At 39.4% G+C, this 27,186-nt stretch overlaps 1 protein-coding gene across 8 annotated transcripts in view; it reads right to left on the minus strand.

The window, feature by feature from the left end:
* The window catches only part of sbb (scribbler), a 146,960-nt gene that overhangs the window by 91,517 nt on the left and 28,257 nt on the right, over positions 1-27,186 (minus strand). The window lies entirely within an intron of this gene.

The raw sequence follows: 27,186 nt of genomic DNA on the forward strand, positions 1-27,186 counted from the left end.
AGTCCATCCCATCGCTACGAACTGAAAATATATTACAATGTTCTTCACCAAGAAAACTACTATGTGAATTAAAATGTGTTGGCGTATGTTTAAATTCACGCTCGGTTTTTACATATTGATAGCAATAATGATAAGCACAACAAAACATAAATAATAATACGAACGCAGTTCACATAAACATGTTTTACACTGATTCACAGCAGTAAACGACCTTCTAGCCGTGACAAAGCACCTTTGCCTTATTGCTTCGATAAAAAAATTCTGAATAGATTAACTCATATGCAGCTTAATAAGATCACACGATAAGCACAAGATATTTTGATAAATAATTTTAAATCTTCGGCTGTCTACATTATCGTCATATTTTGCAGTGTGCCTAGTTAATCGCTATCAAATAAATGCAATGGTTAAACTGAAGGACCTTTGATAATGCTGAGTTTTTTTATGTTTAATTGTTATAACCAGAATTCCAGAAATTCGGCCAAAGGTCGAGTTAACGAGACAGATTAGTGACGAGTGAATGAATCTTAGCGTGCATCTACTGGCGAAAAATGTTATTAAAGCCATCGTCATCATAAAATTCAAGGATTATATTCACTGATCTTTTGCCCCTTGGAAATGATTTGTCATCTATTCTTGATTTCCCTTCGTTAAATACTACAGAAATTTTCTGGGAATCGAAGTTTCTCCATTCGTTCCACATGGCCCTACTAGATCCTTTGACATATATTTTATTTTTTTAACTATGGAAAATCTACTAAGGCATTCTGTTCCCTTTTCAGTGGCTGTTATAAATAAAGTATATTTCTAGATCGCTTCTGATAGACCTCTACAGTGATCAATTATGCAAAAAGAAGCCGGTAGACTTGAGGTCTGCTTTTCTACATGTATTAGCACTGCAAGTGGCGATTTACTGACAGTTTTAGTATGTCCATGTAACGTATTAAACACACACAGATGGCAAAACATTGGCCGAAAAGTGTCTGACGCATCACACAACACAAAAGGTCGATGTAAGAGAATTTGCAAGGAAAAAACCTTGCCACGTCACGCGAAAGATGAAGCCCAATTCACGATGGCAGAGATGCGTAGTTACAACGCAGCGTTTATGATATCTAATTAGTTTGACAGTCTATAATTAAATTCAATATCTTTTGGAAACAATAGGCCAAGTGAAATTTCACATAAAGTTACTGTAAATCTCTACATTTCCTATTTACAATGCGTTCTGCTACTTTAACATCCAAAACAGTAAACAAAATAAATTGTACTAAAATAAAACATAACATCAGCGCGGAACACACCGTGTGGTGAAAAATGTACCGCCTGCCTTAAGAATAATGAACTCAGATGTCGTTAATGACACAAAAAGTCAGTGGAACCACGGTTCCGGAGAATTTGACGTAAATACGTCTACACGGAAAGGAATTTTATATACTGGCTTTATTCTAAATATTTCCTTTATGAGTAAAGTTTGATTAAGACTTTACTTATTTAACTTGAATTAGTTACGCTTAAAATGGGTCTGTGGTAGCTGAATGTAATGTAATAATTCTTACATAAGATAAGTACTTGTGATATTTTAAAAAGTTTTTACCAGCACAAAATTATCTACTCCACGACGCACTTCTACAATCGATTCACAGCTCAGCTCTTTCCGCAATAACGAAAGCGGATTGTTGACGGCAGTAATGTAACACAACAATGCCGAGTAAACAGATGACGTTTCCTAGGTAACATAACAATGAAGTTACACCTTTTCGTTTCCCTTTTTCGTAACACTTTTTTGCCGAATGACCCTTCCTTATAGACGTATTTACGTCAAAATATCTTATTCAAAACAGACAATACATAAATAACTATGCCATTTATTTCGTCATTGCTTTTAGCCTATATTAATGTTGTACCCTCATAATTGTTACTTTCTGGCGATAGATAACATATGTAAACTGATACAACCTACCACAACGCATAATTAAATATTTATACACGGTTAATTACGCTTCAGTAATCACGTACGTGTGATATCGGGGGCATGAATAGTCACGCAAGGAATTATCCACAACGTGAAAGCACACGGCACAACAGCCAAGTCTTCTATAGGTCTTCCTCCCGCAGAACTAGCCTTTACGTCAATTACGCCGAAGACAGTTCACTGCCGAGTGGTTCCGCGTTCAAAATCTCAGCCTGGAGACCGGTTATACCTGAATACGATTTGCCTTGTTTCCCTCAGTCCAAGTACCAGGGCTGTGCCTTAAATCTGGCGATATCACTTGTTTCCAAATCCTTTCCAAAACAATAAACACTACTCATCATATCATTCGATGTTCAGGTGTTCGCAGCACTTTAAATAAAAAGTAGATAAACGTAAACGCAAGATTATCGATGCTAAACATTAAAATAAAAAAATACTATTTCCTCTCAATCAATTTGTTAACATATTAATTTGGTTCTGAAGCACAGAATCTAATTGCTCTGTAGAATTTCAGATAAACATGACATTTTTTCCTTGTTTCTGTTGTGCAAATGAAAGGACAAAAACATTGTGGCGTGTAAAACGTTCATTAATTCGCGACTTTCAATTACAAATTGGTGCTTTATTACATCATTCAATACTGACTTAGTATTCAATCCTTCAGGCAATGTGATGAATGAACCACATCTGTGGATAATATGCTGAGATCAAAACGCGTGTAATAGACGTTACGTATTTAAACCATCAACGTTCCCGACAATTTAATTATGTTTTCTTCAAAACGTGAATTTGTTACATTCGAAACAGATTCTTCACTGCATCGCTCTCGCTGTCTGCAATGCCTCAAAGAGGAAAGCCTCCACTTCCCACACTAGTCCACCGCAGACAGGAAAGAGTAAGAAATTAATGAACGTCAGATGAGAAATTACTAGTTTCTGGTTCCATTTATCATTTGGGCTTTAATGATGAGAACTTAATCGTGCTGTGTAGACGGAGGCTGGGAGAATACGGTACGCGCTGAATACAAAAATGGAATCAAAATTCGCTGGTGATTCTTGCCAAAGTAAAGATCCGAATCAACAACATGCAATTATCAAATAAGGGATTCTAATTAATCGCTAAGGTTCAGACACAATTACGTCTCTCCAAACCTACGAGTTCGGAGCCTAAGAACTACGTATATCGAAATATTCCAAAATATTTTTCTCCAAATTCTTAAAAATGTAACGTCAGAATCAAAAAGCGAAATGGCACAGTATCCGGTTCGAATCCCGGCAAATATGACTCTTTTGTCGCTTTCCTAAATACCACGAGACAAATTCGAGAACGTATTACTGAAGAATTTACTGAATTTATTTCAAATACAGAAAAAAAATGGTCGAATGAGATGAAAGTAATCATGAATGTGCACGAAATGGTTTGTGTTGTGGGAGACCGACATGGTCTACTTTCATTTCTTCCCAGAAATCGTCAGAGGAGACTAGGAGTCCACCTAAAAAGCTGTCAGTATAGACGGAAACCTGGTCAAGATTCGAACTTTGTACGTTATGAATATAAACAAGACTGAAATGCTACCGCTACTGACTGTTAGCATGATTAGACCAGGCTGTCATTCTTTCTTTCTTTCTTTCCTTCAACACGTCTCCCAATTCATCAATTGTCGCCTCGCTCATTGGACCATAACCTCAGTAACAAATTCATCGCCGCAAAATAAACAACCAACCAACTTAAATGTGTTTGTTGTCAGGCAATCATTAAGGTGCTGTAAACGGGATCAACTTTGACCTGTGACGCGAATCGGAGACGTCACTAAGTTAACAGATGCGATAATAGTAAGTGATCACAACATGGTAAGAGATTTAACGGTCTGCCATATCATTTGAATTCATTACATCCTGAAGCTATTAGACCATTAGTTTAAATAACCTTTACACACTACGTTTTAATACGAGGAAAATAAATGACATTTAGTTGTACTACGTTCTATTAATTCTTAGAATAAATAGTGAGGAATGTGTAGAATGAACAGGCAAAGGACAGAGTCTATCATGAGATTTTCTGATTACAATATTTAACTTTACGATCTCTTAGAAATAAATTTGAACTGCCTCAATAATTCGCGCCTGTAAACATGGCGTGAACATAAAAGAGCAACTAACAGCTTATCGAGAAGGGCTCTGCTCCATGCAGCAAGCGAGTGATTAATTTAAGAGGCTGCAGATAGCAGTATTGGAAAATTGTGATTTTTTGGGGTTTCATGAAAATCGAAGTTCTATGAAGAAAAAAGATTTACCTAAAGTGTTCTTACCTAACTGGTCTTAAGGTCCATTTACTACACATATAAATCCATTGCAGAAAATTTAAAACTTAGTAAAATTAAATTACTTGCTCCAGTACCAATATCGTTAAATATCAAAATAAATATTTCAAATAGTAATTGCTGTGCTTAAGATATACGGCTAATAGCAACCCTATAAGCCTCTTCAAAATAGTGAAATTGTCCGTTCCTGAGGAATTCTACTTTCACTTCATATAAAGAGCATAATTACTAATATATTGGATCCCCAACAACAAATTTAATCGAAAACTGTTCAGTAATGTCGTGGATTATACATAAGGATTGTCAGGATGTCGCCAGCACGCACTATCGTTAAATATTTTGTGACATGAACTCAGAAAAAATCCGTTATATCACGTGAAAGGAATGCCAGCACCCAACTCGTATACGATGGCAAAACTAACACAACGTGACAGTATCGGAAGCTGCGAGTAGGTCTTTATCCACACCGAATCGGACAAAATTATTCGCGTCCAACATGTAAACGTGCGCCTATCTACTTCTTCCACTCGATTAATTCTGTACCGATAAAAATCCATATGAAATTGTGCTATTTGCATTCGTTTCACCATAACCCAATAAACGTAAAGTTTATAACAGCGTGAATGCTTTATACCAGTTCAGTACTTTCAAAATTTCAATAGTATCAGTGAAAACTGTTTGAATACCAGTGAAGTGTAACGAACCAGCTTTTTATTTCACAACTACCAAACCTATTAAAATGGCGTCTGAAATGCTTAAATCAGTCCCATAATTTCGTAACTTCCAGTTTGCTGTGGTCAGGCGAGACCGGGTAACGGAAATCTGAAAGACTTCCGTTCTACCTCAACATCCAACAATTAAACTGGTAACTAAAGTTTTGATAAAAAAAATCCAAATGGGTATTTTCGAACCACATTCAGGGTCTCGGGATCTGATCTCGGTTCGGTGAAGAATTGGTAAGTTTCTCTCAATTAACGCGGATTCTCCCTATCAACGTACCCTTATCAGATTCTGGAATTGTACCTCCTTTCTCTCCCCTTCCTACTCATTCTCTTTCTTATTTAACGCCTCGTCCTCCACCTGCATGCCTTTACCACATTTTCTCCTCTCCGCTCATTTCTTTCTCCCCCTGCCTCTTTTCTACAGACATTATTCCCGTTCTTCCTAATACCTTTCTTATTTCTGGCTACATGTTTCGCTTCCTCACTCTTTTTCTTCTTCTCCACCCAACACTTCTAAATCTACTTGTAGCAAAGTGATGATAAGACATACCCCGAGGATGCAGACCAGCACAGCCGTGAGATCGGAGTCCTAAACGGTTAATCCAAGCTAAAACAAACGTTCGACCAACTTCTTTTCCAACAGTTATACTTCCAGTCCCGTCCTAAAGGGAACACGATATCAATTATAAATGCCACCAACCGTCAACACCAGTTAAACGATCACATACTGACGTAAGCAACAATTTCGTCATATTAAATAAAAATGAGGTCTTATTATTCAGGTATCATGAATTAGGACCTCTGAAAAGACCCTATTCATAATTAATACTGAAATCCTGGCACATGAATGGAGTGCCGCGCCATCTCAAGACCAAAAACGGAGTCTCTCAGCGTTTACGAGTAACTGTTTCAATTCCTTCAGTATAAAGTTGCTTTGACAGAAAGTCGATAGACTTTACACAGCACAAGATCCTCAAAGCATAACGCTGGATGTATTACTACATGAAGCATTGTGGGGGGTGTATTTGTATCACATGTGAGGGATGGTGGATATGTGGAACGCAAGAAATGAGCGGGAAATGCACTAGGTTCTAGAGTAACTGAGAAAAACCAAAAGATGTTTCTATCAGGATAGCCGGACTCCGGGCCGAGATATAAACCTGGGATCTAAGGAACATGACGTTGGGTAAAAATAAAACGTTAGTCCGAAAACAGCTGTACTGACAACTAAGGAAACTTGGAAGCTGAAAAAGGCAAAGAGAAAAGTGAAAAAGAGGATAAAAACATGAGAAAAACACACGAAAACATGAATGTGATTGGAATTTTCGTGTACTAAAATTTTTTTGCAAAAAAAAAAAAATATCGTTTGAAGACACTTATCAGGGAAGACGCTGTAATATATTAACTCAGTAATGCATACATAACTAGACTCTGTAAACTTCACAAATTAACTTTTCGGAAAAGGATTTTTATTTTACGTACCCCCCGATTTTCGATTACATTTTCCCAGAACCGGACATGTACACTGCTTAAGAAAACTTAATATACAATTCATAATTTGTAACACTTATATTAGATACCTAAATTAGTACTGTGGAAGTACAAACTTTCATCAAATATTTTCTAACACATACTTTTACATACAAAATAAAACAAGAATCTGGAATGCCCGGCAATCCCCCCCCCCGCACTATGTTTTTATGAGTTCTACACGAAGGAATTTTAGAAATTAAATTACAGGAACTAGACTAACAAAGAAAATTAAAACGTCATTAACAGGAATTTATAATTTAACCGGTCTAAGACAATGAAAATTACAGTTCATAAAAGAACAGATTGTTACAAAACAATGTAAACTTTGTGTCTTAAATCTGAATTACTCAGTTACTCTTGAGGACGGCGAATGGCCGAACCACGTAGGGTTTACTGATATGAATAAGTAATACCTTCGCAGGATTAAACACGTACCACGTTTGTATAAGGTGGTAAATATTATTACTTGATAACGGAATGGACTTCACAAGACGTAAAATACCCTACAATTATTGTCTCAACGTTGACATGCGCGTGGCATAAACACAAAAGCAACCCTGATCACTAAACCAACGTCCTAGAGAAGATCACACACTAGAAAAAACACGCATATCGGCCGTTTGAAAATTTCTCCATCAGTACAACCCACATTTCAGCTGGGAACCTGACATCTGCTAGTAACATTACGACTCTCAGCTTAGGTGCATGGGATATACGGGGCACCATTCCTTCGTAGATTAGATACTGTTAGTTTTAATTAGAAAGTAACAGAGCTGCTCTATTACCCAGCTACGAAACTGCGCGTGTCTGTAATCCGTAATAAAGTTTCTATGCTTGCACCACTGTGTAATTACGACACCAATAAAACAAAGAAATATAATTCCCAATAAAATTAAGAGACTGGAATTTATACAGAGTGGTTTGTAGTGAATTATTTTATTGTTTAGGTGGTAATTACCGGTCCTTTAGAAAGTGGGATGATCAACAATATAAAAGCACAACAGTACTTATTACTCGCCACGTCAAATTATCAACACAACAGACCACAAACTGTCACGACTTGGTACTCAAAGAGTGCTTGACATTAGTGAGGAACAGTTCTGAAAGAGATTATAATTTACTGTCCGGCTTGTCTATAATCATATATTTTATTCAAGGGTAAATTGTAGAAACCACAATTGGCTGAATACAACACGCAAAAGAACAACACGTACAAGTTTAGCAGAGTGAAATAGACACACTTGGATGAATTATGAATGAAAACCAATTGGATTCAACACTTGACAGACGACCGTTAAGCCTTTGAAGCCGGATACCATCTAATGCATGTTTAAAAATACTCTTCCTACCGCAAAGAAAACACGTCTCCATTACAAAAATCAACTGGTGAACGCTGTTTCAGGAAATAATCGCTGTTTACACCGAGAACCGTACGAAACCCATTTACACACAGGGTTAAATTCGGAATTATATTGTGGTAAGGTATGTGGTATATATACGTGCCGCTGGACTTCGTGGTTTAAAAGAGGTTTTTGGACGAATAAGTCCGAAACGGGCCAATACGTGGTCTGACCCCTTGACTGCTAAATGATGACCTAGTACACAAAAGCTTTTGTCTCCAGCACGTTTCTTGTTCGGCGCCATAACAACATAGGACCATTTGTCGATGAAAATAGATCTTCTCTGAGGAGAGCAAAAACTTCGGAAATATTAAAAACGCCTCTCAAGAATTAAACATCCCACAAAAACGACATTACGATTAACCAATGTTAAAATACTTTACAGACGCGGGGTCTGCATATTAAAGAGAGTAACTGTTGTTTACATGCAGCAAGAACCAACAAAGTAGTGAGATGACGCTGTTGGAACACGTGGCTGCAGAAATCTATTTATTGGTTTATCAGAAAGCAAAGACTTGTCAACAAGATCCAAAAAAAAAAAAGTGATCGAACAACCATACTAGCCCAGTATGACTTTCGTGTTCCCCAAACTCGGATCTGCCTTGAAAGGGTTTCATTTCGAATCGGTTGTAGAGCAATGCGTGTATAATGTTGTAAGGCGAATACAGGAATCATACGCCAACAGCAGTTTTCCATTTGCATCATGTTCTGCCAAAGGCGATATTTGGTTTATGTATCAGATGTTTTAAATTTCTGTCCACACGAAAACAAAATCAGTGCTTTCCGCACCAAAGATCCACATTTGATGGATCAGGGCTTTAATGACACCCTAAACCATAATCATTTCGGTGCGCTGTGCCACATTTTTAAAACATTTCATGTTACTTGCAACATGTAACTTGTAACATAGTTCGGCTCTGATTAGTAACACCAAAGGCCGAGGGCGATGTTAAATTTGCTCTAAACCGAAGCTTTGTAAGAGAGAAACGGAATAGGGAAACAATTAATAAAAATATTTCTCTCTTTCATCAAACTACGATGATCAATTTGAAATTTGCTTATTTAAAGAGATGTTTAACGGGTCTGAACTACTGTAAGCAAGCAATTATACTTCAGAATAATATAAACCACATTCCCATGGAAAACAAAGAGGCATCAGCAATTTCTGTAACAAACACTGCAACTAGATTCACATTAAACGCTAGTAACATGGGGTTAATTTACCAATATATTCGTTTCAGGCCGCGACTAATTCATTCGCTGTAGTTCAGTAGCCTGTTTGCTGCACCCGCGAGTCTAGCGAGATACGCCATCAGCGATTCCGTCTTCGCTTCCTCAACATTAGTCGCTTAGCTTTCAAAAATATTGACAATCCCACATAACAGTTGCAGGTGCAAGCGAGAACTTACGGCACAAAACGCTGAATGAGGCTATTTCAATACGATTTGTTAGTGCAATGGCCGCGTGATACAAGTTCTTCTCTAAAACTGTAACCGCAGGCCTAAATGCCCCTAGCGAAATGGTTGTGTGCGCGTTCGCAAAAGCTCAGAGCGTACGTTAAAATCGTTCCGTTCCACCCGTCCGTCCTTACATATTGAACTCAAGAACGTCTGAACGGATTTCCATAAATTACTTGTTTTGCGTCGTCTTATAGACAGTGCGATGAGGTGGTCTCCCCGTCCAGGGAATTCTAAAAAAGTACGAAAGACTAATAATCCTTAATTAATTATGAACTGGAACGTGTCAGAGAGCCAAACCTGTGAGAGCTGTAGACCTCTGACGTTTTTCAAAATTTCAATATTTCGGGAGTGAATTTATAACCTTAATAAGCATACTTTGTTCTGGAAATAATTAACAAGCATCTTCAAAATATAAAAACAGACAAATGTTGGCCGGAAAACCTCAAGCAGACCTAGGCGTAGATGGAAACTATTAAAATGTATTTTATAAAATGAGGTGTGAAAAGTGGGAAATTAATTTAAAAAGCTCAGGTCAGGGTCTTCTGTGACAACCGTGATTCTTTAAAAACGAATAATTTATCACCAGCTGAGAATCATATTTTTTTATATCGACCTTGCACCATGGCCTGAATGAGTTTGCGCGTTCGTTGGGTTGCGTTTGCCAGACGAACTGAACTCGACACTGCAGATAGCACGTGAAACATTCTGCGTGGCTTGTGGGTAGGTCTGCTAGGACGTAGTCTGTCACTCACAAATCAGTTTGCGAAAATCAGCAAAATGCAAAACCAAGCTCAAAATCACGAAAAACAATTACATTATTTCCTGTGGAAGACTTGCTGTCTGAAAACGAATCACCAGTCTTAAACACAACACGCGTGTTCGTGGTGACGTAGAGAAAAATCCCTGCTTTTACCGAAAGTCTAACTCGGCCACGACACTATACTAACTGGACTATCCAGGCACACCACTGCTTGTAACTCACCATTATTCAACGACAGAAATAATGCAACGTTCTCAGAAAACAGATTATCAAACTAAACAGCAACTTCGTTCAAATTATACAGCCTTATGTCCACGCTCAACAACACAGAGATGAGGGCACGATACGTTACATAATACCTCAAGCCTCTCCCGAAACTGTTTGACGGGTGCGGCAGACATTTATCGATTCCCATGGGAAACGGCTTCCAACTAACGTAGGCCCCATGCCAACTCAATACTGTTAACTGTTTACAAGGAGAATTTCAACTTGTTCACTTCTCCTGCTGCTCTGAGCGCCATTTCAGACTTTTCGACAATTCTGTAAACAAAAAATATATTTGTCTAATGTATTTCTAAAACCGTACCGAATACTTCGGGTGTCACCGGAAAATAACAACACGGACGACTAAAATTATTTATTTCCTTTTATCTTCTCCCGTTATTTGTTAGTCAATTTCATTATATTTATTCATTTATTTTCTAATTTCCTTTCATATTTGGAAGTCGTTTCCATTCTTTTGGGTTTATTCATACACCTTTACCCGCCCATCATTCGTTCTTCCTTTTCATCACAATTTCCTTCAATTGTCTTGTTCCTTCATTGTTTTTGTTTCCTTCTTTGTCCGTTTCAGTCTTTAAAATCTCATCATCCATATATTCACTCCCCTACTCTGAACTCCTTTTCCAAATTGATGTTGACTACACGTGAATTTAACAGCACGCAATCATTACGATGTACGCACGCACAACCTCCCAGAAAAAGGCATAGCGTTGTTGGGATACTCCAAAACACTCATAAAAATTAGAAAATTCAAACAATAAATGTGATTAATAAAATAGATTACGGTTATGTTACTAATATAAAGTATTCCCAAGCCAGTTTTTTTTCCAGATAAACTGCAGGCAATGAAAATTAATTGGCAGTAATTACTGTTTTAAACGTTTATAATTGCCTATCTTTATTGCTTTACAGACACAGCTCAACAACCTCTACGCTCCGAACACTCCGTAGACTGCCACTCCGTCTAGTGGTAATTAATTCAAATGTCATAACTCTAACCGTGGGCGTGCATAACCTTGATACCACCTGACTACTCAATTTAAATAGCTGTGAAATTCATGTGTTTACGTGCCTCTTATGCACGCTCGTTTAGCCTAGAAATTACAATGCTAGACACAGTACGTGGCGTAATCATCAAACATTATCGGGATCTTAACAATTCGTCCTCATTCATGATCTCACTTGAACTCACGCAACGAAGACACGAAGCCAGAGGCATGAGTGACGTAATTACAGGGCGATTCACCTAAACATTAACAATTTTCCTTAAACCATGCAAAGATACCTCAACTCATAATGCACACAGGGCCTAATTACGTTCCAATTCACTTGCAACGTTTGAAATCTTATGAACAAACATAACTATAATTAACCCGTACCATCTTGGATTTTCACGGACTGTGCCATCTTGCCCGTTCTACTTCAAAATAAACCGCGGAAGTACGAATCCTTGCGATATAGAGTGGCAGGATAATTCGTGCATCCATGCCTCATACACGATTCGAACCCCGACCGCAGCGTTCGAACGGTCCAAGACCGTACTTGGCACATACCTGACAACTGTCCCATCCATTTAGTGTGGGCTTTCTTTACGGGCCCAGCTTTACCAAATCCGTACGTAGTCCTATTAGGAGCCTCTGACTGGGTTAAGGGAGACGAAGACGGGCCTACCTTTGCTGTCGAGATGGCAGAACGTATTCGGAACGTCCAGGGTTCAAAGGTCGTCCCTGCGGGCCAATATCTAAGCCTGCCTCAACCCTCCAATCAAATACGAGATAGCACCTTGAAATAAGCCACGACCGTTTCATCCCCACATCGCTGCCAGCTTATCATTCACAAATCAATCTATAATTCGATGACATTTAATTTATACATGGCGCATACACGTGACGTCTGTATTGGTACATGCAATACCAATAACCGAATATCAGAACAATGACTACGTGAATTAATGGAACTATAGCACAGCACATTTAATAGTTACTATTATTGTACTAGTGGCGTTCTTCACAGTCTATCAGTGAGTTGTATGCAACGGTGTGCAAGACGTAAATAGTATATTTTATCAGCAACCACAAATCTTATCAAAGACATTTTTCTCTCGACTGAACAGTTAACAAGATAATTATGTAGTTCTGGGTTTTGACACTGTATAACCGTCGGCTTATTCCAAAGCTTAGGAGAAACATACTGTCTCCATCTTCAGGGCTGAAGCGGCGGTGCTAGAATGTGGGGGGTATAAAGAGTTGGAAGAAGGGAAGACTACGGGGAACGAGGAAACTGAAAACCTCAAATCTCTCACAGTTAACAAAATGCTATTACTTTCTTAGTTTTGGACTTTACCGATTGCCCGTTGAAATATTTCGAGCAAGTCTTAAAAATCACAACGTTCTGAAGTATGGATCTTCCTTCGTCTCCATGTAAAAAAAGGGAGTAACCCAATCTGATGGATCACGCAGACCGAACAAATCGGCAATGCGAAGTAAAAGAAATTAAAATCAAAATCTGTAATAAAAAAGAAATTAAAGGCCTATTATACCTTTACAGTTAATTCAGACCTTTCAGTAAAACGACCCTTAATTAACCGAAATGAACAAATATAAACAATGAGCGACAAAATTTAGGAAACATATCTAGCATCCTAATTATACTGTAAGATTAGAAACGTGAAGTGTAACGCTCCAATCCTCCATTTTGATGAGCGATGTAACTGATTATTGGTTGACGTCACTGTCTTTATTCTGATACTTGTTAGTAACATGGATTGTGTATCATAATGAAATACCAGTTGCCCTTTATCAAGAACAATCTGTAGACAGCAAATTACTAGCAGGAAATGCTTACCATATTGCGTACTGGAGTTCCTAACCTTTCCAAATGCGTAACAGCGAAGCAGAAAACCAAACCGCCTGACTACAGCCTCCCGCTAAACACGCCACAGCCTCGTTTACATTTCTCACTACCAGAGTCGCCACCGTCAGAACATAATTTCAAATTTTTTTCGCGTTACACAAACGGAACAATAGTACAGACAAGCGTGCAGCACACAGATTGCCCGACGTGATGAATACACGAAATAATATTCGCAAGATATCTTCATCTATAATAAAGGAACGTCAAAGCGAATGATGTGACACAGTAAAGAACGCGTGTTCTGAACTACATTCACTGTCTTCTATCTGATACGTCGTCATCCTCTCGCACTCTGCACTACCACTCAACTGCGAACTTCGCTAATTCCATTCGCAGCGACTTGTAAATTAAGCTAATGGAATGTTTTAAGAAGTTTACGAGAGCAATTCATTTGACGAGAATTTATACCAGCGATGGCAGTCACTAAATCAAATGACAGGATTTACCAAACAGATTATCACAAACTGAGGATGAACCAACTAACCAGTTGGATTCAATATTACGTCTAAGATGCCCGTATTCCGCGTTCTGCCGTGTAATCTCGTAGAAACTGACTGACGTGCTTAGAAATGTTCTACCATTACGTCAATGATGACTGAGGCAGCATGCATCTCTGAAACGTCGGTAAATTGCTACCAGATTACACCGTACTATTTTCACGCCCAAATTCCGCGTCAATCATCCATTACATCGACAAAAGAAAGCTAATAAAACTGATCTTTTGTCCTAATCAGATATAGCAAGATGTGCCACTGGAATGCCATTTCAGTTTTACCACGTACAACATTAATACGAGGGCTGTTCAATAAAGACTGAGTATGACTTTTTAACATATTCTGAATCATTATAAGTCCATTACTTTTCAAAACAGACTCCCCTTAAAGCAAAACACTTATTCCAGCGTTTTTGCCACTCATCACTGACATGGCTGAAGACATTTTATGAGTCTTTAAAATGGCTTCCGCAGCTCCGACTGCAGCATGTGATATGGAAGCGCTGTCCTCGAAGCTGTCCTTTCAGTGTAGGCAACAACAACAAAAAGTCACAAGGCGCCGTAGGGAGGGAGGGAGGGAGATACACTGAATGCCTTTGTCAAAAACTGTGTGAGAATGTTCTCAGCGTGTGGTCTGGCATTGTCATGACGAAGCATCCAGGGCCCAGCAACAAGCTCCCGTCGTTTTCTGCCGATGTGGCCCACGAGGATTTTGAGAACAGTAACAGTAGTAAGCCCCAGTAACAGTTGTTTCAGCTGGTACTTTGTACGTGTAAATCATTCCACGACAATCAAAAAACACTACGGCCATAACCGTTAACTGTTGACTGAGAGACACGAGCTTTTTCTGGTCTTGGGTAAGCTTGAAGAGACCCAGTGGGTGCTTTGCTGCATCATATAACCTAACCCACGTCTCAAGATTTCCACAGCTGGCGGACTTCAACACGTTTCGCTTGTTACTCGGGCGTCAGAAGCCGAGGAATTCATGTCGCACAGATACGGGACTCTATCAAACGATCCTTCATGATAGTGTGTACAGTCCGCAGACCAGGAGAAAATCCCTGCTAGGAATTAGTTAAACGCGCATGCGCAAGATTTCGCGGTGAGTGATGACTCATCCTAAAAGCATTCGTTCCACAACCACTGAACGAACAACAGACGACAGGCTTTCATGTGTTCAAATGGGTACAGCTTTAAGATTACCTCACAGCGTCACAGTGACTTAATCTAGAATATTATCACAACACCCACAGAACACAGTACAGGTGCACTCACTACACGCTACTCTTAACGGCTTGATGTTTTCAGTCTGTGTGTAGTAGCGTAAAACTCTGACGTATCACACTTCCCACCAATAGCAGCCCTCTAGTCCACCTGATAGTAAACATTCCCCCCGCACCGCACCAGAAACGACTTCACCTTGCAGGGATTTTCTCTTGATCTGTGGACAGTACACTCCCTACGGATGTTCTGGGCATATCAGACAACTGTCTAATGGTAGCTCGTCGGTCTTCACGCACTATACGAGGTGGTGGTTACAGTCACATCGTCAATTGCAGTCGAAGGAGCTCGCGGCCCGCCCAGTTTCTCGAACGACTTCCGCCCGCCCGACCGACCGCCTTTGAATTCTTAGAATCACCTAACTGCCATTGACTTAAGCGAAATCTCTTCCCCTTTTAAGCCTCTTTTAACAAATCTTATGCATCGCTTGAAGTTTTCTTTAATCGGTAACAAAATTCAAGTGCGGTGCGTTGTTCTGCTTGAGCATCCATCACGATGGATATGTAACTTCGGAGTCGAGATAGGCATAGCTTCTGATCAAGATCACATCACAAGCAAAAACAAACACGCAGACGCAGGCTCACGCCTATCAGTGCTACCAACCATAAATAAAAGTTCCTTCAAGATTTTCAAACATTTTACAAAAATATCATTCTGAGTATATTTATTGAACACCCCTCGCAGGTCTAGCCTTTGCAGAAACGTCGTAACAACGCATATCAAGAACACTTCTACGTAAAACTGAACTTCGTCGTCCACTAACGGCACACCAGTTCGTGAGCTGTCCACTACAATCAGCAGATGCCAAACACGTAACATGGCATTTTATGCCTTATCTCACAATGGTCTAGGTAGTACTCAGCTACGTATCTCCGCTATGCGAGGTAACCACGTGGCTTGCAGTCTTACATGAAAAAAAGGTTTCTCAACTGATAGCCGAGCGTGAAATTGCGAACTGCACTACTGTCTACGCGTTGAGCAATGGATTTCAAGATTTGGTAACAGCTGTGAGGTACTGATCAATCCAGTTCAATCATCTGCTGTTTCTGTTAAACTCGTAACAGGCTACAGCGATTTTCAAAACAGATACTTCAATCGTGTTTGGTGAGATGTGAGTTTCTCACGGCGGTGATAATGATGACGTTGTTCTTGTGCTGTCTAGTCGGTATATACAAACGTTTCGTCTTCAGAAATTAAGCTTATCTTCAGGGCGAAAGACCAACTTCAGCTTTGAAGATGTTGACAGTATGTTTCTCCGAAATAATGGTTATTTACCTACGAGTCTAGACAGTGTCAAACCCGACAATAACAACATCGTAACCCACCGTTATTTGTCACTCAATTCCTAAATTGTTTGTTGATTTTCGTACGAACTCGCGCATGTTTAATACGCAAATTACACAAACGAAAGCTTAACGATAATTTATATGCCTATACATACAAAAATTACAACACAGCCACACCTCTTTATAAAAACACACAATCCGCTGTGCCTGGCGACACTAAACTTCGTTTTTCTTTCCACCACGTGAAAAAACATTGAAGAACTGTAAGCCGGATGACAACAATTCATGGGAATATATTTCAGATTAAATTACTGCTTACCTAATAACTTAATCAGTTAAGAACAAATTAATGTACTCTTATATAATACGAACGTCCATACTGATAATAGAGAAACTTAAGAACAACAAGAATAGAAAAATCTACACACGTTTTCCCAAATTAGTTATGCGAGTTTGCACACTTAATTGGACTTCCTGGTCATTTAATGCAGATAAGAGTCTATTATTGCATAGCTAATCATATTCATATAGGATACAGCACCGTAGAGACAATTTATGTTCGTTATTTCGTTTCGTATTCACGTAAATCTGCCACGGTGGTCTAGCGGTTAGAACGCTGGCCTTGTAATCCTGGGGTCTCGGGTTCGATTCCCGGCGGTGCCCGAATTTATAACTTGTGTTGGGCAAGGCCGTGGTCTAGACAACACGGAGTTTTCCTCCGTGGCATCCCAACAATTACTCCATTCACACACAGAAGAAGGCAATGGCAAACCACTTCTGGATCATCTGCCAAGAACGTATATGAACAGGTCCCAGTCCGAGAAAAGGATGGAAGGATCCTGTTCATATGGACCTGTCGTCAGACAGAACACTACAAATAAAAATAAAAAAATTCACGTAACCGAAAAACTCAAAAATAAAGACAACATATATTTATTAGCTCTATAGGCCTACTTAGTATTTGTTCCCTAAATTGCATTTTTTTACAAACAAAAGTTTTAAATCCTAAGGATCTCCGTTTTTCCCAATGTATATCCATTTTTGTACTACGAATCGCAGGTAACAAAAGCTAATGCGTTTGATTTGTACTTCACGTGAAGGGGTTCTTTGGTACTGCACCGATACTGACCAAAATTAAATTCGATGACGACTTATACTGTAGATCGTCGACAGTCAATTTAACCAAGAAAAGAGTAACAGTTTCGAAGATGACGCATGCGGACGGACAAAAGGACACGTTCGGTTCGTGCAAAGAACGCATGCAGCGTAGTACAGAGATTTCTTGGGAAACGTCCACTTGGAAGATCGAGACGGAGATATGAGGATAACATTAAGATGGATCTGGGGGAAGATCGTCGGGTTCTGAAACATTCGTTTTAAGGGGAGAGGGGTAGAAAAAATTGAAAAAAAAATTGCCCAGCAACGCATGACTGCAACAAATTCAATATTGAGCCTTTAAGTGCAGGAATTAATTGTGCTAACCACACGATCACGCCCGGAAATCCGTCTCATTTTTACTATTACAACCTGGAGTCTAACGTAAACGTGAAGTTGTGAGATATTTCTGCATCTCACTGCAACGATTAGGACGACGGCCTTGTGACACTGCGCTGTATAGTCTGCTGGAAGCAAACCGACGTTTCAGAGGTGCTTTCTGCCTCCACCATCGGGGCCGATGATGGAGGCAGTAAGCAACTACACGACGCATTAACCCATAAGTCAGCCATCCTCAAATATAAAGTTATGTCTGCTCAGAGGAAGGTAAAGGAACTTTTCAATGATTATTAAGCACTACGCCATGGGGACGAATGAGGTTAATGAGCTGTACTCGGCACTAGATGGAGTTGCACGCCTCGGTAGCTTTAATCCCTGAGAAAGAGCAACCAGTTAGTAACCACTGCACTGGAGGCTGGTGGACCCCACATCCGGTCTGAGCAGTGGTGAAAAGGAAACATGTTCCTGCCGGGAATTGGACCAGGGTCGTCCAAATCGTAACAGTCGAACTTAAGTGATGTGAGTTAAGTCTGTTTACTGTTAGCTACAAATTTTATGATCCCATGATCAGAAAGGAACGTCACTACACGAGGTATTCACAATATTATTAATGACCGTTCAATTCAAATAACGATATGAACATACGTTGTCACGGAAACACCTACAATTATGAAATATTATTATTCTTACTCTCAACTGCACAGATCATGTTAACATCGGGCAGCTGGTCGTGAACTGTACAGCAATATGGTTATGCTAGATGGGTATATTTTTTTCATCGCAGTAAAAACGTTTTATAACAAACATTATACATTCACCCACAATACGACTTAATTTAGTTACGTTAAAAAATAATATGGCCTTTGTGTTAAACGTGAGCGCCAGGACATAATTGTTTTCTGAAAGGTATACTTTTGGCCATATAACCTGTAGAGTGCAGATAATATGGCCAACTAAATCTTCCGTATAAAACCATGTAAATTAAAATATAAATGCAAATAATTAAGACGTGAAGTGTAATAACATTCATAAGATTTATTTTACATAATGCCAACAGAAATAAACGTCATTACATCACAAACATAGTCCAAGGCGTGTTTAGCGAGACAGACGCCAACTGCGCGGCACTACGAGCTGTCAGACCATTGATAACAACGCGCATATAACTTTTAGATCACAAGGAACGTGTCATTACGTAATCTTCTTAAGCAGTAAAACTATTAATTTGTTTAGGGCTGAATCAAAAGGGAGATTTCTCTACGTTTACATTGTATTACAGGATGGAATGTCATTCTTTGTTAGATCTGCTTTTGGCACACACAAAAAGAAACATGCCAAGTGCAGTTTATACAACAAAACTTGCCCAGAAACTAAATCCATTCATTGTCAAAGATTATTTTTATATACACATATAATTATCTGATAATCCAGTCAGATATTACGCGGCATGTAAAATGCGTGGTGAAAATGTGAAATGCGCGTCATTTTTATCGGAAAATCGCATGAGAGACCTATCCGCAGGTAGAACAATATTAAAAAGCGTTTGAGAAATAAGGTGTTAGGGTGTGAACTGGGCTCAACTGATTACGGCAGAGTCCAATGAAGGGCTTTCGTGAACAGGTTAATGAACCTTCATTGCTAATAAATTAATTAATCCAGTGCTTATATGAACGTTACAGAGTAATTTGTCAAGGAATTCCCTGCACCACAGAGACAGCATTAGTCCTATTTGACAGACCGACCCCCGTCCATGACGTCCAAACAGCCACAGGGCCTAATCCGTGACAGTTACAGAAGCACGTTTGGAGTTATGTCTCAGTCGCTGTCACGAGTGACATAGAGCACTTTCGCACCAAGTCCTTCAAGAACTATCTACTGACCTACAAAGTACTTCTACCTTCAGCTTCTACCTAAATCAGCTCTTAAACTGAGGCCTGCAAGGTCACAATACTGCAAGTCATTGATCTAATTACGTACCAGTCTGCCTACGTAAAGTGCATCGTTAGAAACTGGAAATGCATTCATTATGCTGCACACGGAACAATGGCTGCCAGTATGAAGGTCCCCTAGATCGGAACGGTAATTTAAATTGCCCTCAAGCTAATTAATCGGTCTACGTTAAGTGAGGACATGATCGCGATGTGCTGACGTCAATAAGAATAATAACTTCCATTTCCCCCTGTTGTAAGCTAATACAGAAATGAATATAAATGAAAATTAATTCACAAGTCAAAATTCGGCGTCTCTACCGCACAAATTTCCACTTGTCTTATCTACAACTCCGAACAATTAAGTCAAACTGACCAACTCGAATGGTTTTGAAGCTAATGCTTGATTCAGACGCTCATATAATGCAACCCTTCAATCTAATGGACTATTTTCATTAAATGTTAAGACTTTACTACAAAAATACGAACTGGTACACACTCAAAGCAAATCTGGTTATAAATGCTCTTTAAATATATTTCAGTAACAGCTGTTAAGCCCATTTTAATTTTGGTCTTCCTCCAGACAACTTCTGGGATAAATCTTTGAATTAGTTCACGCCCACTTCCTGCCACACCCTCGACTGACATCAGAGGTTCACATCACCAGGACCGTTCATGAAATCAGAGATAACGCAGAAGTACTGTTAAAGTAATTAATTTGTTCATTTTGTGACATGTGTGTTTTGTAGATACGAGGCGCGTCCCAAAAGTAAGTTTCCCTGGGGCCGTTTACAGAAACAAAACACAATTTCATGGAAATATTTATTGCAACAGATACAGCAAGTGTCCAGCTATTTTTCAACATATTCGCCACCGGAATTGAGACATTTGTCATACCGTGGGACCAACTTTTGAATACCTGTGTCGTAGAAGTCTGCCGCCTGGGATTGGAACCACTGTGTGACAACCATCTCCGCCTCTCTGTCATTCTCAAAACGCTGACGCTGACCGGACAGGAATTTCTTGAGGTGTAGGAAAAGATGAAAATCACTGGGAGCGAGGTCCGGGCTGTAGGGTGAATGATTAAACACCTCCCAGCTGAACTCCTGCAGGAGACTTGCTGTCCGTCGAGCCGTGTGCGGCCTAGCGTTATCACTGACCGCACTTCACAGTCGGCGGGAGCTGGAATAAGAACCTCCATCTTCAACAGCTGCAACGATGCTACTGTGATAACGCGGGAAGTGCCGTTAGTGCATGCGCCATGCTACGTCATTGCTCTATCACGTACGCACAGTCGCTTCGCGCAATATAAGGTTTGCTAGCTGTGGGACGAGTGGGAAACTTACTTTTGGGACGCGCCTCGTACTTCATATCTGACACCATCGTCACTTTCACACACACTACTCCATTGTGTTTCAAGCATTCGTTCCGGATTCGGCAATCATCAGGTCCGTTGTATCTCCGTAATCAATGCACATTCATCGCCCTGATGACGAAGGCAGTATGACCTCTGAAACGTCGGTGGAAATCTACCAGACTACGTGGCGCAACAACCCAGCAGACAGAAATCTTCAGACTCACCGCTGTGAAAACCTCAAATCGTACGATGCACTTGCGTTAAGAACGAAGTGTTACTTTCGCTGTATAGTTTAGTCCAAAAATAATAAAACATAAAACTTCAGAAAGTATTTTGTAGTTCTATACATTTGCCCGTTACGTAACACGCAACTACGCATTAGATTGTTTCATCTGTGGTTTGTTTCTTGCAGTGTGAGGCCGAAACGTGTCTCACACATCTTGTAAATAAGGAGAAATTTAATGTAGCATTAAAAAGATACTTAATTACACACTCCTTTTACTCTGTCGATGAATTTCTGTTGTTTACAAATAAGTGATAATTTATCTTTTGTATGTAATGTGTAGATTTATTTGTAACATATTACTTTAGGTGAACCCTTTGTTTGTATTTTGTGAAATTTATATAATAGTATGGATTGTACTTTATTATATGTATTGTATTATTATTATTATTATTATTATTATGACTTTTTCCCACATTCTATTTTCATCTGACTACCTTATGGATCCACAGAATGTAATAAAATATGTATGTATAAATGTAGTTCCACGCAAAAAAAAAACACTTGAAAAATTGTTTAATAAGCGTATAAAATCCACGGTCTATTGCAGTGTTTCCAATATCCTATAAAATCTCACTCTTTATTTTAGTGTCTATCTCATTACACAATTTAGGTAACAAAGACAAAATACTAGAAATCTGTAAAAAAATAAAATAAAATAAAAACATTTTTTTTTTCTTCTGAAATTGGATTGGGTCATGTCCAGCATAACTTTCGCTTACTTAATTTTCCGCCTTATTTTCTCTCCTTCCCCACGTAATCTCTTCCCCTCCTTCTTCACACTCCAATGCAATGCCGGAATAGAAAATAGTTAGATTCCCCTCCCAAACTGTCTCTTCACAGAAAAAAACAAAAACCACTTTTCGAGCACATTCAGTGACAACTTCAAAACGCTCTGAAATTCAGTTATACTAACTAACCTACCCTCTAGGCCTACTGCTGAAATACCTTTCATAAATACAAAGCACAATAATTTCGATGTTACATTGCATACGCTTCAAATTACTTCTTTTCAGACAATTTAATTCACATACTCTCGAAGTGCGGGCTTCATACGTCTTTGCAGACATGACTTTTTAAATTGCTTTTTCTAGAAGTAACTCTACATTTTGTATTTATGGGATTCTCAGAACAGTTTTTAGTTACATGTGCACTGCAAAGAAAGCGTACAGGCACGCAGACAATTTTTGAACTTCATATAAATGCAAATACAAATTAAACCAGATCACATACTACTGGGAAATCAACTGGATGCTCCAGAAATGTAAATTATTTATAGTACACAAGCCAAACAGCAATGTAATCAACTGTACTTGTCTCGTGCAAGTATTAGCGGCTAAACCAATCATGTCCATCACCTGCGGCTGGGATCTCTCAGCTTAAGCCGTTTCTGCAAGGCTTATGAAGACCGCTACACGGAAAAACAAAGTCAACATGTGTCTCAGTAAGTGGCGGTGTAATGCTCTCTTCTCCGCTTCGTGGTCGAGAGGTACCCACTTCAAACCTCGGCCGGGGTACCATCTATTGTGCCGACTTAATCTGCTGTAATTTTAATTTGTAATATTTGAGTACCACAGTATCAAATTAAAATTATGAAGATTTCTGTCTTCTGAGTTTTCGTCCTGATGACGGAGGCTGTATGATCTCTGAAACGTTGTTAAACATCGACCAGACCACACAACGCAACAACCCAGAAGACAGAAATCTTCATACTCATCGCCCTGATGATGGAGGCAGTATGACCTCTGAAACGTTGGTTAACATCGACCAGACTACACAGCGCAACAACCCAGAAGACAGAAATCTTCATACTCATCGCCCTGATGATGGAGACAGTATGACCTCTGAAACGTTGGTTAACATCGACCAGACTACACAGCGCAACAACCCAGAAGACAGAAATCTTCATAATCTTAATTTGATACTGTAGTTCTCAAATATTTGAATTTCCAAATTCAAAATTTGTTTGGCTATCTTTTATTATAATTTTGTCGGGGATTCTGATGTTATGATGTAGTCTCGTAAGAAATGTTTATTTTCTCTTTTGTTTATTTCCAGCCCAACCTTCGTAAGTGTCCACCGGGATATCAAAGTTGTTCTTAATGGTACTTATGCTTTCTCCAAATGAATTCACATAATTATCACAGATCAAAAGCTGTGTAAAATTTAAACACACTTAAACCAACAGTAACATTCGAGAGTAACGCAAATGGGACAAAGAAAAGACGTGAAAAATACATCTTCAGACAAAGAACATGTAAGAAACCGTAGTAAGGTAATACACTTTAAGCTATTACTTGATACAGGGAGATATTCAATGACCACTCAGGCAGCTGTAACAAATGGTATAACATTTAACCTAGGGGACTACAGAATCTGGGAAAATGGGTCTGAGAGCCGTAGGTACAGACATCAACCCCTTAAGTGCCAAGACATTACCTGAAACTATCCCCTAAGATTTCCGAGCCGGCGAAAGAAATCACAGACAATGTTATTTTTAAGCTACAGATCTATTCACAGAGCAGCGCGTTTGTGTACTCAGCAACACAATGTCTGACGAATTTAATCTGACTTCCACGTTAAATGCCACGGGTGGCTGGAAGGGGAGAGGTAATTTTGGTTCATCCTGTACTGATATCCCTTTCAGACAGCAAGTCGTTAGAACGTCGATCCTGTGCACTGATGCTTTGTTGAAGAATACAGTAAAGGAATAGTATAAAAAGAGTATTATCTTCCTCTCTTTCCACATATTCTGCCTCTTTCATTTCCTCCAATTCTCCTTTCTTCTCCTTCGTCGGTTCTCTTCTCTTTCTTCCTTTTCGTATTTAATGTCCTGATCCGCACAACTTATTTTATTAACAGGACAGAAAATCTTTAAAGAAAATTTTACATAATTTAACTCGAATTTCACACGTTTCAGGACGGTGAGCCTTCTTTATGGAAATTTACAAGTTATAATAAAACGCCTAACACAAATTGTAAAATCAACAATGCCAAGTCACCGAACAATGGTTTGCAAACGTAAAATCAAAACAGTGAACACAATACTCGCCAGCAAGGTTGTTTATTGCATAAAACTGGTTTATCCACACGACGAATACCAGCCACTTAACATGCATTAAAGAACAACAAATTACATATCAAAATAAAATGAAATAAAACTACTTTCATCTTCAGTCGTGAATGAGTTGTACATCACAAATACAATGCCGTCTGTATTACAGTGACCTTCAGAACAGAGCGCAGGGTTGCCTCGGTAATTCGTGAGCTATTTGTGTCGTTTGTAACAGGGGTTACCAACCGCAAAAACACGCGGAACATCAAGACAACAGTGGATTTTCCTGAGATCCGGTTACGTACGTCTCACATTGTACAATGAAAATACGCCCATAAATGTAATTATCGCAAGCAACTTGATTGTTTGCTTACAGCAGTGGTATTCAACTTTTTTTGTTCGCGTACCCGCAGATATAATTTCTCTTCAACTTTGTACCCCCAAAGTTGTTGGTGTATAATATAAGTTATACATAGTATATAATCTACATCTAAAATAAATTAAATAAATTACATTACTGATTATTCAGTGTTTATCATAAAAAAAATTAAATTTCACGTAACCCCTAAGATGTCTTCGCGTACCCCCGGGGGTACGCGTACCCCAGGTTGAATACCACTGGCTTACAGCATACAAATTAACGCCACTGTGAAAAAATCAAAATCAAGGCGACGTCATAATCACATTACAAATTAAAAATTACGGAACAATTCGGTATATACATGCACCCTCCAAGGAAATGAGATTTATAAACTGGCAACGTCCCTCAATTCCGAGGGTTGTAGTCCCTCTACACAAATATTAGGATAGTGAATCAAAATATATTCGCTGCCTTACTTATTCGTGCCCATTCATCCAAGTAATCAAAATCCTAACAGCGCCAGCCATGTACATATGTAAATGAGTCGTCTTCAGTACAACGTTCAACAGATATAATACAAATGAAGAATGTGATCTTCAATACGATAATGGCTTACGAAACTCCAATGGATATTCCAGCCAACCGTATCGTGTACGAACTTTGTAGACGGTCATAATCATACACTCAGACCCATAACAACCGGTTTAAACGCTACTACATTTTTCTCGTTGTAGGAATTGAGGTTTCCTCCTTTTATCACCCAAACAGCCGATCTCATATGTCACGCGGAATGGAGTGTGGGTCTCGATCGTTTGGATACTGGGATGGCGGGTTCAAATCCCCTGACGCCGGCTTTCGAGATCAAGCCCCATAGAATTTCGAAAATTTTCCAACGTTCCAACAAACAACGCATTTGCCATCGTCTCGGTGAACGTCTCGAGGGGATTCGGAAGCCCTTATATAGATAGATGAAGCAGAAGGCAGTGGGTGGAGGGTGGCCGTTTGATTGGGCGAACAAAGGAAGGGAGTGCGACTGAGGAAAAGCAGCGTCACGGCGCTACATGAAAGTCAACTCTCTTCACAGAAAACTATATAACGCACTGAATTAACTTTCTGTAGGACGGTGAAATCCACGTCTATAGTCGGCGCAGTAGTTTTTGGCCGGTGGAATTTTCAAGGGGAAGGCTAGGAGCGAGTCTCTTGTGCGATAGTATAATGCTGACTGCACCGAGGAGCTTATCGGACTGAACACCCAAACAAAAGAAATGCACTGACCGTGCCACCTCAGGTACACAGACGAGGCCCGTCCGCCAGCTTCACCACCGGCCAAAAACTATTGCGCCGACTACACCACCAATTTAGCAGGAGAATATCCCAGTATTTGGTCTATGATATATTCGTCCAGTTCGGATGTTAAATTACTCGAATGTTCGATATGTAAAGTTGAATAAATTGAACAACTTTCTATCTTGACATTAGTTATGAGTGAGTAATAGAAACAAAAGTGCAACGAATATCAGAAAAACAAGTCATAAACCCCTCGACACAAAACAAATCCAACACCACTGCACTCGTGCCTCATAAAATTCACATGGTCTGTCCTACTCTCTTATCTAGGCCAGTTAGTGCTGTAATTACGAGGCCGTCCAAAATGGCCAACATACTGAGATCGAGGTATTCCTCAGTTCTATACGTAAACGTTTTACTTATTAGCGGCTGGCAGTCGATAAAAATTCACTACAATCGTTTTAAGTTTTAACCGTGTGGCGAAATCAATTAAGTGTGTAAGAAATTTAAACTTTCAATTCTGTGCAAAAATTATAATTTCAGGTTTTCACGGCGGTTTGTTTAAAGACGGCTGTCTTCTCGGTTGTAGTCTGGTAGAAGTTTACCGACGTTTCTGAGATGATGACTTATCACTAACTGCCCTGATGATGGAGGCAGCAAGAACCTCCGAAACGTATTTGGAACCCGTCAGTTTCAACATTACCAACATACGGCTCCCAAACGAGTGTGAAATTACATGCAATAGCATGGGGGGGGGGGGTTGTATAATGCATTTCAATTATCATAACAATCCAGGCAGGTAAATTCTGGGCCTGGAATGAAAAATGATCCTGGAAGCATCAGGTCACAGCAAGAGCGCGGGTAGGAGGGGTCTGATATCGGAAGCCAATCGCATTAACAAATCCTATTGTTTATAAAAGGACTTCGACCACAATGACTTACAGCACGCGCTTGCCAGTTGAAAGTTAAACACAACCGGTTTCCTCTTCAGAACTG

The sequence above is a fragment of the Zootermopsis nevadensis genome, unplaced genomic scaffold (assembly GCF_977971745.1).
Source record: "Zootermopsis nevadensis isolate Lab colony 2312 unplaced genomic scaffold, Znev_1.0 Znev_ptg000006l, whole genome shotgun sequence".
Taxonomy (NCBI): Eukaryota; Metazoa; Arthropoda; class Insecta; order Blattodea; family Termopsidae; genus Zootermopsis; species Zootermopsis nevadensis.